Source organism: Lithobates pipiens, unplaced genomic scaffold (genome assembly GCF_037356315.1).
Source record: "Lithobates pipiens isolate NorthernLeopardFrog02 unplaced genomic scaffold, aLitPip1_a1.2 Scaffold_8, whole genome shotgun sequence".
NCBI classification, from domain to species: domain Eukaryota; kingdom Metazoa; phylum Chordata; class Amphibia; order Anura; family Ranidae; genus Lithobates; species Lithobates pipiens.
The window spans coordinates 689,180,500-689,194,332 of NW_027507903.1; the positions used below are offsets into that span (position 1 = coordinate 689,180,500).

General features: G+C 46.8%; 1 protein-coding gene across 4 annotated transcripts in view; it reads right to left on the reverse strand.

Annotated features, from left to right (window-relative positions):
- Positions 1–13,833, reverse strand: part of LOC143963511 (NACHT, LRR and PYD domains-containing protein 3-like) — an 824,666-nt gene that overhangs the window by 653,519 nt on the left and 157,314 nt on the right. The window lies entirely within an intron of this gene.

Sequence of the window (13,833 nt, forward strand, 5' to 3'; positions counted from 1 at the left end):
CCTCATATCAGAAGTCACCAACACATCTTCAAACCACCCTCTTCTTGCAGGCCCTGTTGGATTGGTACCCGCAACTCTTTCTCTGGGAGTGGGAATTGCTCCACTGCCAGCGCACGCAAAAGCAGAATGCAGCATTTCTCGAAGCAAGGCCTGTAAGTGCTCCATTCTGACAGCCCTCTTTTATGTTTGTACCGGGGGTCTAAGTACGTTGCCACCCAGTACTGGTCCTTGACCCTTATGATTTTTATACGGGGGCCCCTGTTAAAACACTGGAGCACGAAGGCCCCCATTTGCACTAAACTGGAAGCGGTGTGGTGGCCAGGCTCCTGCTCATCATCCAGAATAATGTCGTCCTCCTCTGTCTCCTCTCCCCATCCACGCACAACAACAGGGATCCCAGAAAGGTTTAAAGCATGCTCTTCTTGCTCCTCCTCATCCGCCCCGACATCATCCTCCTCTGAATCCTCTTCAGACTCCTGTTGTTGACTTGTCTCAGATAAAGTAGCCCCCCCGGGAATTCATCCAGCATTGCGACTTCCTCATCTTCCCGCTCCTGCTCCTCCATGGCTTGATCAATGGCACGAAGAAAACGCAAGCTCCATAAAGAAGGCATAAGGTAAAATGTCACTGATGGGGCCATGGCTGTGACTGACCAGTTTTGGTGATCTCATCAAATGGCCGCAGAAGTCTGCATGCATGCGCATGAGCAGCCACTGGCGCGGTGAAAAAAAAACAGCTCCTAGAACTTGTTCTGCCACAGAGTTCATACAGGTACACATTAACTGCACGTTTCTGCTGGAGTAGACTATTAAGCATATAGAAGGTTGAGTTCGCGTCGGGCAATAGCAAATAAGATGTCTGACTGGCAGATTGTGTCACCGCTGAATGTCAGCAAGGCGAGCCATGGCCGTGTAAGATCTTCTGACATGGGCCGAGATTTTCCTTGCCTGCTGCAAGATTTCCTGGACCCAAGGGTATTTGACAACGAATCGCTGCATGGCCAAGTTTAAGACGTGTGCCATGCATGGCACGTGCAGAATTTTTCCCTGTTTCAATGCGCTAAGCCGACTGGCACCGTTGTCACACACCACTTTACCAACTGTCAAATTGAGCGGTGTTAGTCACTGATCTGCCTGTGAACGCAAAGCTGAAAGGAGTGCCGGGCCAGTGTGGCTCTTGGCTTCCAGGCACAACAGACGCAGCATGGTATGGCAACGTCACACCTGGCAGGTCAAATAGGTTCTGGGGAGCTTGGGCGCCGCAGCGGAAGAGACACTAGCAGCAGAAAAGGAGGAGTCAGCTGAGGATGAGAGGGAGGAGGATGGAGAAGGAGGAGGAGGAGAAGAAGAGCCAGGCCTGCATGCAATCCGTGGCGGTAAAACGAAATCTACACGTGCCACGGGTTACATGCTTGACGGCCGTCAGAAGGTTCACCCAGTGGGCAGTAAAAGTGATATACCTTCCCTGCCCGTTTTTTGCTAGACCACGTGTCTGTGGTCAGATGTATCTTGGCACAGACACTGTGTGCCAGAGATAAATTCACTTGCCGCTGAACATGGCCATATAGCTCTGGGATGCCCTTCTGTGAGAAATACTTCCTTCCTGGGACCTTCTATTGTGGTGTTCCAATGGCCACAAATTTTCGAAAGGCCTCCGAGTCCACCAGTTTATATGGCAGTAGTTGGCGGGCTATCAGTAGTTGCCATCAACCGTTGGGCAAGAGGGTTATCCGGCGTCATCATTTTTTTACGCTCGAACATTTGGCCTACAGAAGCCTGCCTTTTTGCAGAAAAACGTGAGCTTGGCATGATGAAAGGTGGAGTGGAGGGCAATTGTGAGGAGAGAGAAGGAGAAGTAGAAGGCAAGGCTGGATGGTGAGAGCCTGGAGTGTGGCTTTGTGTGTTCCTTTGCTCCCACTGGGCTCGGTGATGGCAGCTCATGTGCCCTCCATAGGTGAGTGTTGGGCTTACCGCGACTTATGTGTTGACTGCAAAGATTGCAGATGGCAACACTATTGTCAGCAGCGGACACGTTAAAAAAAGCCCACATGCGGAGCCATGTGCCGGCGTCCTGGGAGTGCCAGATGTGACCGTACATGGTTGATGCCTCGCTCCTGATACATTCGCAGGCTGCTTTGTCCCTCCTGTGCAATCTAAGTTCTTCCTGCTTCTCCTCCCTATCTGCTGGTCCATATCTTCCTCTGAACTCCCCTCCTCTTCCTCTCTTGTGGGCACCCACATCACATGGCATCACTAGACACGTCATCATCAACGTCACCTTCCCCACCACTATAATTAGAGATCTCGGAGTAGGCAGCAACTGCGGGGACAAACCTCCTCCTTGGGCTGATCTGGGTACTGTCATCAGTCTGCTGAGTGGCGGTTGTTGCTACCTCCTCTTCCTGAGTGGCCACGCATCGGAAATATCTTGATATGGATCAGAAAATAATTCCTGTGACTCAAGCGGAAGGTATGTGGTTGTGTTGGTGGTAGTGTCTTTGGAGGTGCACATAGCAGAGAGTGAAGAGGGTGCAGATCGAGAGGATGAGGAGGGTACATAAGAGTAAGGCTGAGTGAGCCACTCAACCAAGTCTGGTGCGTCCTTTAACATAGTCGCACACACCTTCTGCAATTTGCCACTTTGGTTCAAGTCTGTTGATCCTGCCCTACCCCTACCACCCCTATGGAAGGGCGTGCCTCTTCCTCTGCCTGTCATTTTTTAAATGACCCTGTGACAAAAGTCTCTAGAGAAGTGCAGTATGTATGTGGAAGAAGTTATATAACACCCTGCTTCAATCTTTCGTTTTTGGGGGCCACTGGTCTATCACATCAGTTATAATACTTTTTTTAATTGTGTTTGTCACTCTTTGTAGTATCGCTGCAGAACCCCTCAGCAGTCACAATGCTGCACAGTGGAAATGCACTATACTATGCTTTCTATATGTGAAAGTATTTTATACGTGTATTATACACCTATATACTGCACACCAAATAGTACACCTATACCAGTCCTTAAAAGGACCTAAGTGGACCTAGTAGCTAGTGATTTGCAGACTGTACCCCAGTCCCTACACTGACAAAGGACTGCTGCAGAATAGGGCAGTAATCTGCAGCACAGCCCTGCACCCTATATATTGTACACCTATACCAGTCCTTACAAGGACCTTTGTGGACCTAGTAGCTAGTGATTTGCAGACTGTACCTCAGTCCCTACACTGACAAAGGACTGCTGCAGAATAGGGCAGTAATCTGCAGCACAGCCCTGCACCCTATATATTGTACACCTATACCAGTCCTTACAAGGACCTTTGTGGACCTAGTAGCTAGTGATTTGCAGACTGTACCTCAGTCCCTACACTGATAAAGGACTGCTGCAGAATAGGGCAGCATTCAAGTATAATATTCTTTCTATATTTGGAAGAAAGTATATTATACGTGTACAACCCTATATACTGTACACCTATACCAGTCCTTAAAGGGACCTTTGTGGACCTAATAGTAATAGCTAGTGATTAAACTGACTGTCCCTGCTGCACACAGCGTCCTTTCCCTCCCTGCACTGACAAAAGACAGGCTGCTGCAATCACCAGCACAGCAGTGCACTGAACCCTATATACTATACACCTATACCAGTCCTTAAAAGGACCTTTGTGGACCTAATAGTAATAGCTAGTGATTAAACTGACTGTCCCCTACGATTACCAGATCCATCAAGTTGAGGCCTCCCCTTCTCCCTCCTTTGGGGAGAATGGTAGGTCTCCCTTGATCACTGTACAGAATGTTTTGTTTCTATTAAAATCTAGGTCATATGACTGTTTTCACTCGATCGGTACACTACAATGAGAAAATTCCTTGTCCTTGTAATTTTGTATTCTCTGTTATTTACCCTTTTTCAATAAAATTTTATTTAAAAAAAAAAAAAAACTGTCTGTCCCAGCTGCACACAGCGTCCTGTCCCTCCCTGAACTGACAAAAGACAGGCTGCTGCAATCACCAGCACAGCAGTGCAAGAAGAATTATGAAGAATTATATCAGAAACTTACCGTATATACTCGAGTATAGGCTGACCCGAATATAAGCCGAGGCCCCCAATTTACCCCCAAAAAAACTGGCAAACTTATTGACTCGTGTATAAGCCGAGGGTGAGACATGCCTGTCCATCCCTGTGTGTGTGTCCGTCCATCCCTGTGTGTCCGTCCATCCCTGTGTGTCCGTCCATCCCTGTGTGTGTGTGTGTGTCCATCCATCCATCCCTGTGTGTGTGTGTGTCCATCCATCCATCCATCCCTGTGTGTGTGTGTGTCCATCCATCCATCCATCCCTGTGTGTGTGTGTCTCCATCCATCCATCCATCCCTGTGTGTGTGTGTCTCCATCCATCCATCCCTGTGTGTGTGTGTCTCCATCCATCCATCCCTGTGTGTGTGTGTATCCATCCATCCCTGTGTGTGTGTGTCTCCATCCATCCATCCCTGTGTGTGTGTGTCCATGTGTGTGTGTGTGTGTGTGTGTGTGTGTGTGTGTGTGTGTCCAGCCTACCTGTGTCCCGAGCCTGTGTCCCGAGCCTCCGTCCCGTGCCTTGCCTCCTTGCCTCCGTCCCGTGCCGTGCCTTGCCTCCTTGCCTCCGAGCGGATGTCCGTGATAGGCGGAACACTGACTGCTGGGAAATTCAGTGTTCCGCCTATCACAGGCGAAGGCGGAGGCGGAGGCGCGGCTTTTGAATTTTAGAATGTCCGCTGTCTGTCTGCTCGACACGCTGATCGAGCAGGCAGACAGCGATGACTCGAGTATAAGCCGAGGGGGGCACTTTCAGCCTCAAAAAAGAGGCTGAAAATCTCGGCTTATACTCGAGTATATACGGTATGTTGAGATGGTACTTTACTCCGTACGTTGTAGCCAAATTCTCAAGGGACAATTCCAATCTGTGCTGGAGGGGGGGGGGGGCAGGTAGGTGCTCTTTTACATGTGGTCTGGGCCTGCCCTCTGCTCCATAAATTTTGGTCAGATGTATTTAACCTGATTTCAAAAGTGACAAAAATAAGCGTTAAACCTAATGTGGAACAAGCCATTCTGAGTTTAAACACAGCGGATCATCCCTGCTCCATTAGATCCATATTTACACATATCCTATTATCCTATTATCCTATCCTAAGCAAATGGAAGTCCAGCGAAATTCCTAAACTGATTGAGGTTTCAATTAAAGTGAAGATGATTTCTGAATATGAAAATATAATAGCTTGCAGAGAGGGGACATACCAAGCATATCAGTCCAATTGGTCTTCTTGGAAGAATTTCTCCAAAGCCCAGGAGAGACCTGTTCAGAAATAGTCTTCCCTGAGCGGACGCTACTTTTCATCTTATTTTTATTTTTTGTTGTTATCTTGTCTATTCTTTTCCTTATTCATACTTCACCTTGTTGTGTCGGTACTTTCAAGATCCAGTGATCCTGGCTCCATTTTCAGTACGTACTTAGTAGATGAGACTATATAAATAAAATAGAGGGAGGAGTGTGCCCCCTGAAGACACAGTGTGCCCCCAAAAGGGGTGTCTGGGGGTGCCCTTATCCCTGTGACCATGGGATAGATCCTGGTAATTCCTAAAGCAGCAGAATATATGTTGGAGCAAAATAAAATCTTGAAAGTAGATTACCCGTGACAATTAAGACCACCTCATACTGTTCATTGTTATAATTGTTGTACTTCTTATTCTATTAAGATTGTAAATGGAATTCTTCTGTAATCAGTAATTCTTCAATAAAAACCATGGAAATAAAATAGGGGATAGATTTATGACATTTTTATTATTATTTTATTAGTAATGGCAGCGATTGGCAAATTTTTATCATGACTGTAACATTATGACGGACACATCGGACACTTTTGACACTATTTTGGCACCATTGTCATTTATACAGCAATCAGTGCTCTAAAAATACACCGATTACTGTATAAATGACACTGGCAGTGGAGAGGTTAAACACTAGGGGGGAGCGATCAAGGGGTTAAGTGTGTCCTAGGGAGTTATTCTAACAATGGTGGGATGGACTACCTAGGTCAAGACAGCGATCACTGCTCCCAATGACAGGGAGCAGTAGATCTCTGTCATGTCACTAGGCAAAATGGGCAAATGCCTTGTTTACATAGGCATCTACCCATTCTTCCAGTCCGTGACACTGGACACCATCGAATATCGAGTCCAGGGGTCCCACGGGCACAGAGCATGTGGCAGATGTGCACACACCCACAATGCTGCATCTTAAAGGGGACGTACCTATATGCCCACTTGCACAGCCGTGCCATTGTGCCAATGTATATCGTCGTGCACTGGTCGGCAATCGGTTAAAGTCACTGCTCCTGAAAAAATGGCCATTTTAAAAATGTTTTTGCATTGATACCTGTCCCCTGGGGCAGGATCCGGGTCTCTAAACACTTTTTATGGCCATAACTTACATATAAGCCTTTAAAATGAGCAGTTTTTATTTTTCACATTCATGTCCCAATGGTGTTTGCATGTTCACACAAAGTTTTTGTGTGTTCGCAAGTTCTGGTGAGAACCAAACTGGGGGGGTGTTCGGCTCATACCTAGTCAAGGGTACTAAAATCTGCTGTTGCCACCTTAATTCTGTGCTGGCCAATGAATGGGGGAGGTACGTGTGCTGCAGAAGTAATGGGCTGCTAATCAGGATTAGCAAACACATCAGGAAGGGAACTCTGGGCTCTATGGGCCTTTCTTTGAATTCTTGGTGGCTGCGGGTCACTTCTTGTGCTAGCCACCGCATCAGTCAGGTACACCTGACCTTAGCAGGGACCAGTACCCCATCATCAGAGCTATCTGTCAGGGTGCTCTCTACCAGTTTGTATACTGAGCCTGAATCTGACAGTGAGGTCTCTTCAATGCTGTACATTTATAGGTACAGCTAGTGTGACTAACAGATAAAAGAGCACCTGGTTGTCAGCGACTGCTTCAATCGTTACAAAAAATGAACTGTTAGTGCTAGCAGGGATCAGGCGTGACTCTTCTAATGCTGCAGTTTTGTGTGCTGTGTTTTGTAAGTGACAGTGATCTATTGATACTGCACTTGGGTGGGCTGGGCGGAGGAGCTAAATGCAGGTGCTGGCAGGTATCTGGGCTGATTCTAATAACGCCACATTTTTGGGAACACTATACTATTGGGAACGCTAATATAGCTCTGATCAGATCAAAGATATTGATCTGTTCAGATACTATACTAGTAATGGAGCTATATAGTGTGAGTGTGTGTTAGTGTACCTGGCACTAATCCGATGCTATATGGGATTGATGCTGACCCTAATGGACACTAAAACTGATGTCACCCGACAAGAGATCTGTACATTATACTAGTGACACCGTGACAGGGACTGAAAGGGTTAACTCGGGGGGAGGTGATCAGAGGGTTAAACATTTATTACGGGGTTAATAGGGAGTACCCTAAACCTACCTGGGCCTACCACTAACTGCCCTAACACCGATTAGGGACACCAATAGAGTGACCAGTGAAAAATCTGAAAAATGCACTTGGTGACACTGACAGGGAGTGAAAGGGTTAACTGGGGGGTAATCAGGGGTGATTAAGGGGTTAAATGTGTACCTACATGTCCTGGTGTCAGTGTAGTGTTGGTGTACTCACAGTAGATGTCTTCTCCTCACTCGCAGGAAACTAAAAGGGCTCCACGAGGGGAGATGACATCACTTCCTCTGCCCGTGTTTTCATTACACATGTAGAGGACAGTCTGTCATTCACCAGAACCGATCAGCAGGTCCAGCCCAGAAATCATTGACCTGGGCCTGTAGACTGATCGGTCCAGAAATCAATCCAATTGTTGTGGGGACGGTGGAGGGGGCGAGCACCCCCCATACCCACACACGTGACCGACATACAATGATGGCGATTCACGCAGGAGAGCCAACATGCCGCAGTACAACTGTGGCGGCTGGTTGAGAACCGGTTAATGTATTTCCCCCAATACTTACCTGAGCCTGATCCCCATCCAGAAATGTACACAAGAGCAGAGGATCTCTTGGCTTTCTCCCTTCTCATTGGCTCAGACACAGCAGGGGGAGCCATTGGCAGAGGAAGACTTGGGGCTTTTTATGGCAGACAAGGACTCATAAAGGGGATGGGAGTTGGGGATGTTCATGGATCGTGTTTTCTGTCTTTATTATGGTCAGGACAAAACATTCCACTCATAGATTTGTAAATATAAAATATTGTATATAAATAATTAGCATTTTCATTTTCAGCCAGCAGGTGGAGCTGAAATCTCTTTTCCACATGTTTACCTGCCTGCCCTTCCCGGATCACTGTAAAATCCATGTTATTTACAGAGCTCAGTAGCTCAAGCTGTAATTTCCCTTCATAACTGAATGACTCAGAGGAGGGGGAGGGGAGGGGAAGCAGATTCCTGAAACCCACCGGAGGGATCTCACTGGATATTGTGTGAAAATTGAGGATGAAATGATCTGTGGTGTCTGTAGCTACAGAGGTCAGTGAGGTGTCGGTCACACGTGTGTCAGTACCATGTGATTATGTGACATTTATTCAGCATTTCTAAAGCCTGATAAGCGCCTTCCATGCCTGCCATGAATATTACAATGGCGGCACACAGTGCTGGTCACACAGGAGTGGTAGCGTTGTGTCGTGTTATAAATTAAGCCGCATGTCGCTGTCATGAGACATCCACGCTTGTCAGTCGCCTCCATTCATTTCATGGTGATGTCCAATAATCACTGGGCATTGGAGGACAGACAGCGGAGGCTCCGGTATCCCAGAATGCACTGGGAAATAATAGAGAAGTAGGACAGAGCAGCTCCGGTCACTTCTGGTTGTACAGAACAGCCGTGTGGTAACTCCAATAGCTTCTGTGTGCCGGCAAAATCACCAACCAGCCGGCAATACTGACAGTGCCAGGCAGGGAATGTGTCACTGCACAGCCAAAAACCTCTTCCAATTATATATGCTAATCAGCTGAACACAGAAGGATTCCCATAGGTTTCAGCAGCAGTGTCCCCTTCCATCTTGATGGAATGTTAGCGGACGATCATGGTCATTATCTTTTTTGAAGGTTTTTTTTGGTAATACACGCTGCACTCTGGCGAACGTGTATTGTCCCAACCAGCACCAACCTGCCTTCCTCTCCCAGATCCTCTCTAAATTAGCGCAATTTGCTGCTGGCATAACTATCCTAGCGGGGGACATAAATATACCTTTAGACTCTATCTTAGACACCTCCCTGGGACGTTCCCACATCCCGTTTAAAAGACTCTCCTCACTTAAACACAGGCTTCTCAATCTACAACTGATCGATGTCTGGCGGATGCTTCACCCCAGAGACAGGGATTATTCTCACTTTTCCAAAACGCACCAGTCGTACTCACGCATTGATAATATCTTCTTAGACCATCACCATCTCCAGTTACTGAGGTCTGCCTATATAGGCACAGCCACTATATCTGACCACGCACCCGTGTCGATATGTATGACCATGCCCTCCTTAACACACTGATCCAATAATTGGAAACTCAATGACTCTCTCCTCTCCAATCAGGTGGATGTATAAGAGCTATCCTCACATATGGAACAGTACTTCCATGATAATACTTCTCATGAGTCTCCCCTCTCTGTTGTGTGGGAGGCTCACAAGGCCACCATGAGGGGACGGCTAATTGAATTAGGTTCAAGGAAAAAAAAGGAGCGCGGTCGGCAGATCGCGCAGATTCTGGGTCAAATTGCGGTCCTGGACAAACAACATAAACTTACTCTCCATGTGGCCCATCTAAAAGCTCTCACCTTGAAAAGGGAGGAATTAAAAACCCTCCTGGATCTAGATACCAAAAGGAAATTTCAACGATTTGCTCAGACGATACATGAATGGGGGAATAGACCCGGTAGGCAGCTGGCGAGATCCCTCAAGGCAAAACAAGCTAGGTCTTTTATCCCCAAAACTCCCCAATGCCAATTTAGTACACGCTACTCCACACATAGCTGCGGCTTTTAGGGACTACTATGCTGATTTGTATAACGTACAGAGCGACTTACCCTCGCTAACTTTGAAGGAAAAGCGCACCCGCATACAGGCATACTTAAAAGAGGCCAATCTCCCCACACTGCCCATTGCCGCACTCCGAGCACTGGAGGAGGAATTTACAGTAGAGGAATTTGGTGTAGCCCTGAAGTCCTATCCCACAGGGAAAGCCCCAGGCCCCGATGGCTACACCATTAACTATTATAGAACGTTCAGCGACATCCTGCTTCCCCACCTCACGGCTTATGCCGACTCTATCTCACGCAACTCCGGTCTGCGCCTGGAATCTCTCACGGCCCACATCACAGTTATACCAAAACCTGGTAAAGACCCCACAGTATGCAGTAGTTATAGGCTTAACGTTGACGTTAAGTTATACTCTAAGGTGTTGGCCACTAGGCTACTCCCTCTTATCCCCAGCTGGATCTCGAAAGATCAGACTGGCTTTATACCTAATAGGGAAGCTAGGGATAACTCCCTCAGGACTATAACTCTGATTCAGTATGTGAGGCAATGCTCCCAGCCCACCCTACTGGTGTCTACCGACGTCGAAAAGGCGTTCGATAGGGTGGACTGGGAGTACCTCAAAGTGACTTTACCCCACCTGGGACTGGGTCCCAAAATGTTCTACTGCATAACCTCCCTTTACTCCGCTCCCACAGCTCGTGTCCGCATAAACAGGTCTCTTAGTGACTCGTTCTCTCTGTATAACGGCACTCGACAGGGATGCCCCTATCCCCTCTTCTATTTGCCCTCACCCTTGAACCCTTTCTGTCCACCATTAGACATAATCCCAATATCCATGGGGTTCAGATAGGCTCCACGACCCATAAATATTCAGCTTATGCTGATGACATCTTGTTCTTTGTTCAGCGCCCTCGTATCTCCCTACCAAATTTAATGTCTGCCCTTTCTACCTATCAAAAAATATCTAACTTCAAAATTAATCTTTCTAAGTCAGAAATTCTGAACATTAACCTCCCCAGATGGGAAGCTGACTCTATACGGCCTCTCTTCCCTTTCAGATGGGTCCAGAGAACCATGAAATACTTGGGTATCTATTTAACATTGAACATCCACGCCTTATTTAGATATAATTACCTTCCCTTGCTGAACAACATTAGGGAGGACTTGAGAAACTGGAAGAGCCTCTCACACTCCTGGTTGGGGAGGGTTAATATTATTAAAATGAACATTCTACCTAGAGTTTTATTTCTATTCCAAATGGTCCCCATAGGAGTTCCCTTGGGCTTTTTTACAACTTTACAGACCATGATCTCCCGCTATGTCTGGAGGAACAGTCACCCCAGGGTCTCTGGGGACATATTATACCCCTCTAGGGATGCTGAGGGCCTGGCCCTACCAAATTTTAAGGCTTATTATCACGCTGCTATACTTTCCAGGATAGCTGATTGGAAGTTCAATGCAAACACCAAGCTGTGGGTTAACATGGAAAGCTTTCTGTGTGCTGCAGACCTTACGGTAATGCCTTGGATCCCTCGCACACACCGACATCTCAGCAGCGATACCTCCTGCCTTACACTGTCCAGCCTAGATGTTTGGGACAACCTGCACAAGAAGTTCTCATGGTCCTACAACTCCCCTTTAATGCCGCTTCTCAACCACCGATACTTTTTACCAGGCCTATTAGACCTGGGATTTCAAACTTGGTCCCTTGATCGACCCCTCCTTCTACATCAGGTCCTCCGTACAGATGGCATCAAGTCTCTACCAGATATTCTTGGCCCCACGCCAATTACATTCCTTGACAAGTGGAGAACCGCTCAGTTACAGTGTTTCCTACGAGCTCTGCCTCGACCTCTCAGAGGCCCTGAAGGTCTTAACGGGCTTGAGGCTGTGTTTTATCCAAAGGATCCTCCGTTGCACTGCCTATTGCTGTTTTATAAGGCCCTTATAAAACTCCTCTACAACTCACACCCGCCCTATCTGGCTAGATGGGAGGAGGACCTAAACGCAAGCCTCTCGGCCCTTGCCTCAAAAATGGCTGAAGTTAACTACAAGTTGCTTACCAGGTGGCATTACACTCCAGAGAAATTGCACCGGATGTTCCCTGAAAACTCCCGCTATGTTGGAGAAATTGTAGGTTCAGGGCCACTCATGCACATATCTGGTGGTCTTGCCCACTTATTACACCGTTTTGGTCCAGCGTGATTCAAGTTATACAGCGGATCTCGGGCATTAACCTTTCTAATGATCCTTGGACCGTTCTTTTCCATGCTACAGCCGACCCTGTAGGCCGGTACAAACGCTCTATCATCCCCCACTTGCCAAGGCACTAATACCTGCTCTTTGGGGTCAACCCAAAATTCCACTGCTGAAATGCCAGATGCATAAGATTGCAGCAGTTCATCTCATGGAGGACATGACTCACTCCGAAAAGAAGACTTCTCAAAGAGTTTTTAAGACGTGGTCTAGTTGAAGGGAATTCATTACCACCTCATTCTACAAGGATCTCCTCACACAGCCCTAATGAGTGAGGCTCATCCTCACAACCCCTTCGAGTTAACCACGCTTATTAACGGAACCATCCCCCCCAGGAGGACTAGAGTCTTTTTTCTTATTTTCGGCCGTATAGTAGTACAATGTAAGATTTGGTATTAATTCTCTTCAGGTAACCACGCGTGTTTCAGCACAATTATACAGGACTATTACAATGTTAGAAGAAACAATATAGGTAAGATATATTCAAAGTGCTCAATATTGCAGCATGATGAGTGACACCACCCAAACTTTAGCATACTATGTACATGCAAAAAACCTACTTTGTGGTTGGCCACTTATGATTGGTGATGTGCAGTGACACCTCCCTTACAGGATAGATATAACGATAGCTGTGCAGCACTAGAAGTGAGACTCCCTAAACCTAAAAATGTTAATATTTACACATTTTAAACAAACAACACAAATATACATGATGAAGCCCCGCCTAGGGCGTAACGTGTAAGGTGGAGACGTCATCACGCCTGTCAGATACACTAGGAGAGCCGCTACTATACTGTTATGAAGGAGAGGAGGGTTGCCGGGCGCTCTGTGCATTCTTACATGGATATATTGTGATTCTATGTGAGGATATATTACATGTTATTATTAATAAACTATTGATGACCCGAGTATCCCAGCTATTGTGACACATACAAATAAACAGATGTGGTAACAAGTCACCAAGCGAGTATTATCCTCAGACCAGGAAATCTGTCCTCCAGGGGGCAGGAGAGCGATAGTGAGTATGATGACATGGCGGCTGGTTTTCATTCTATAGAATTATTGTAATATATCCGAAATCCATATATCAGAGGAGATCATTTCCTCTACATCACTTCCCCTTTAGGCTCCTCCCACTAGAAGAACAACCCCTCCCCCGGACATTTCTCCAGCATTCTTATAGTGTTTTCAGAGCTTCATAAACACAATGAAGACACATGATAAATGTCATAGAAGTGTTACTGAGCATTGCTTCCTTCTACATAATCATCAGACATGTGAGCGAGTCCTAAGGGGGTCTATTCCATCCTATTTCCTGCTTGTTAGGAATATGGATGGTCATTCCATATGTACAGAGCCTGGTCACTGTTCTACTATAAGGGGAACCCCAAATCCCATGGATGAGATTACAAAGAGAAAGATTCAATCAGAGAGAGGAGAAGACATGAGAAGAGGACAGGTGATGGAAGATTCTACATGGGTGAGGATGGAGGACACCCAGAGATAGAAGGAGACACTGAGAGACGGGAACAATCACAAGACATCACATTTCCCCATCACGGCACATCA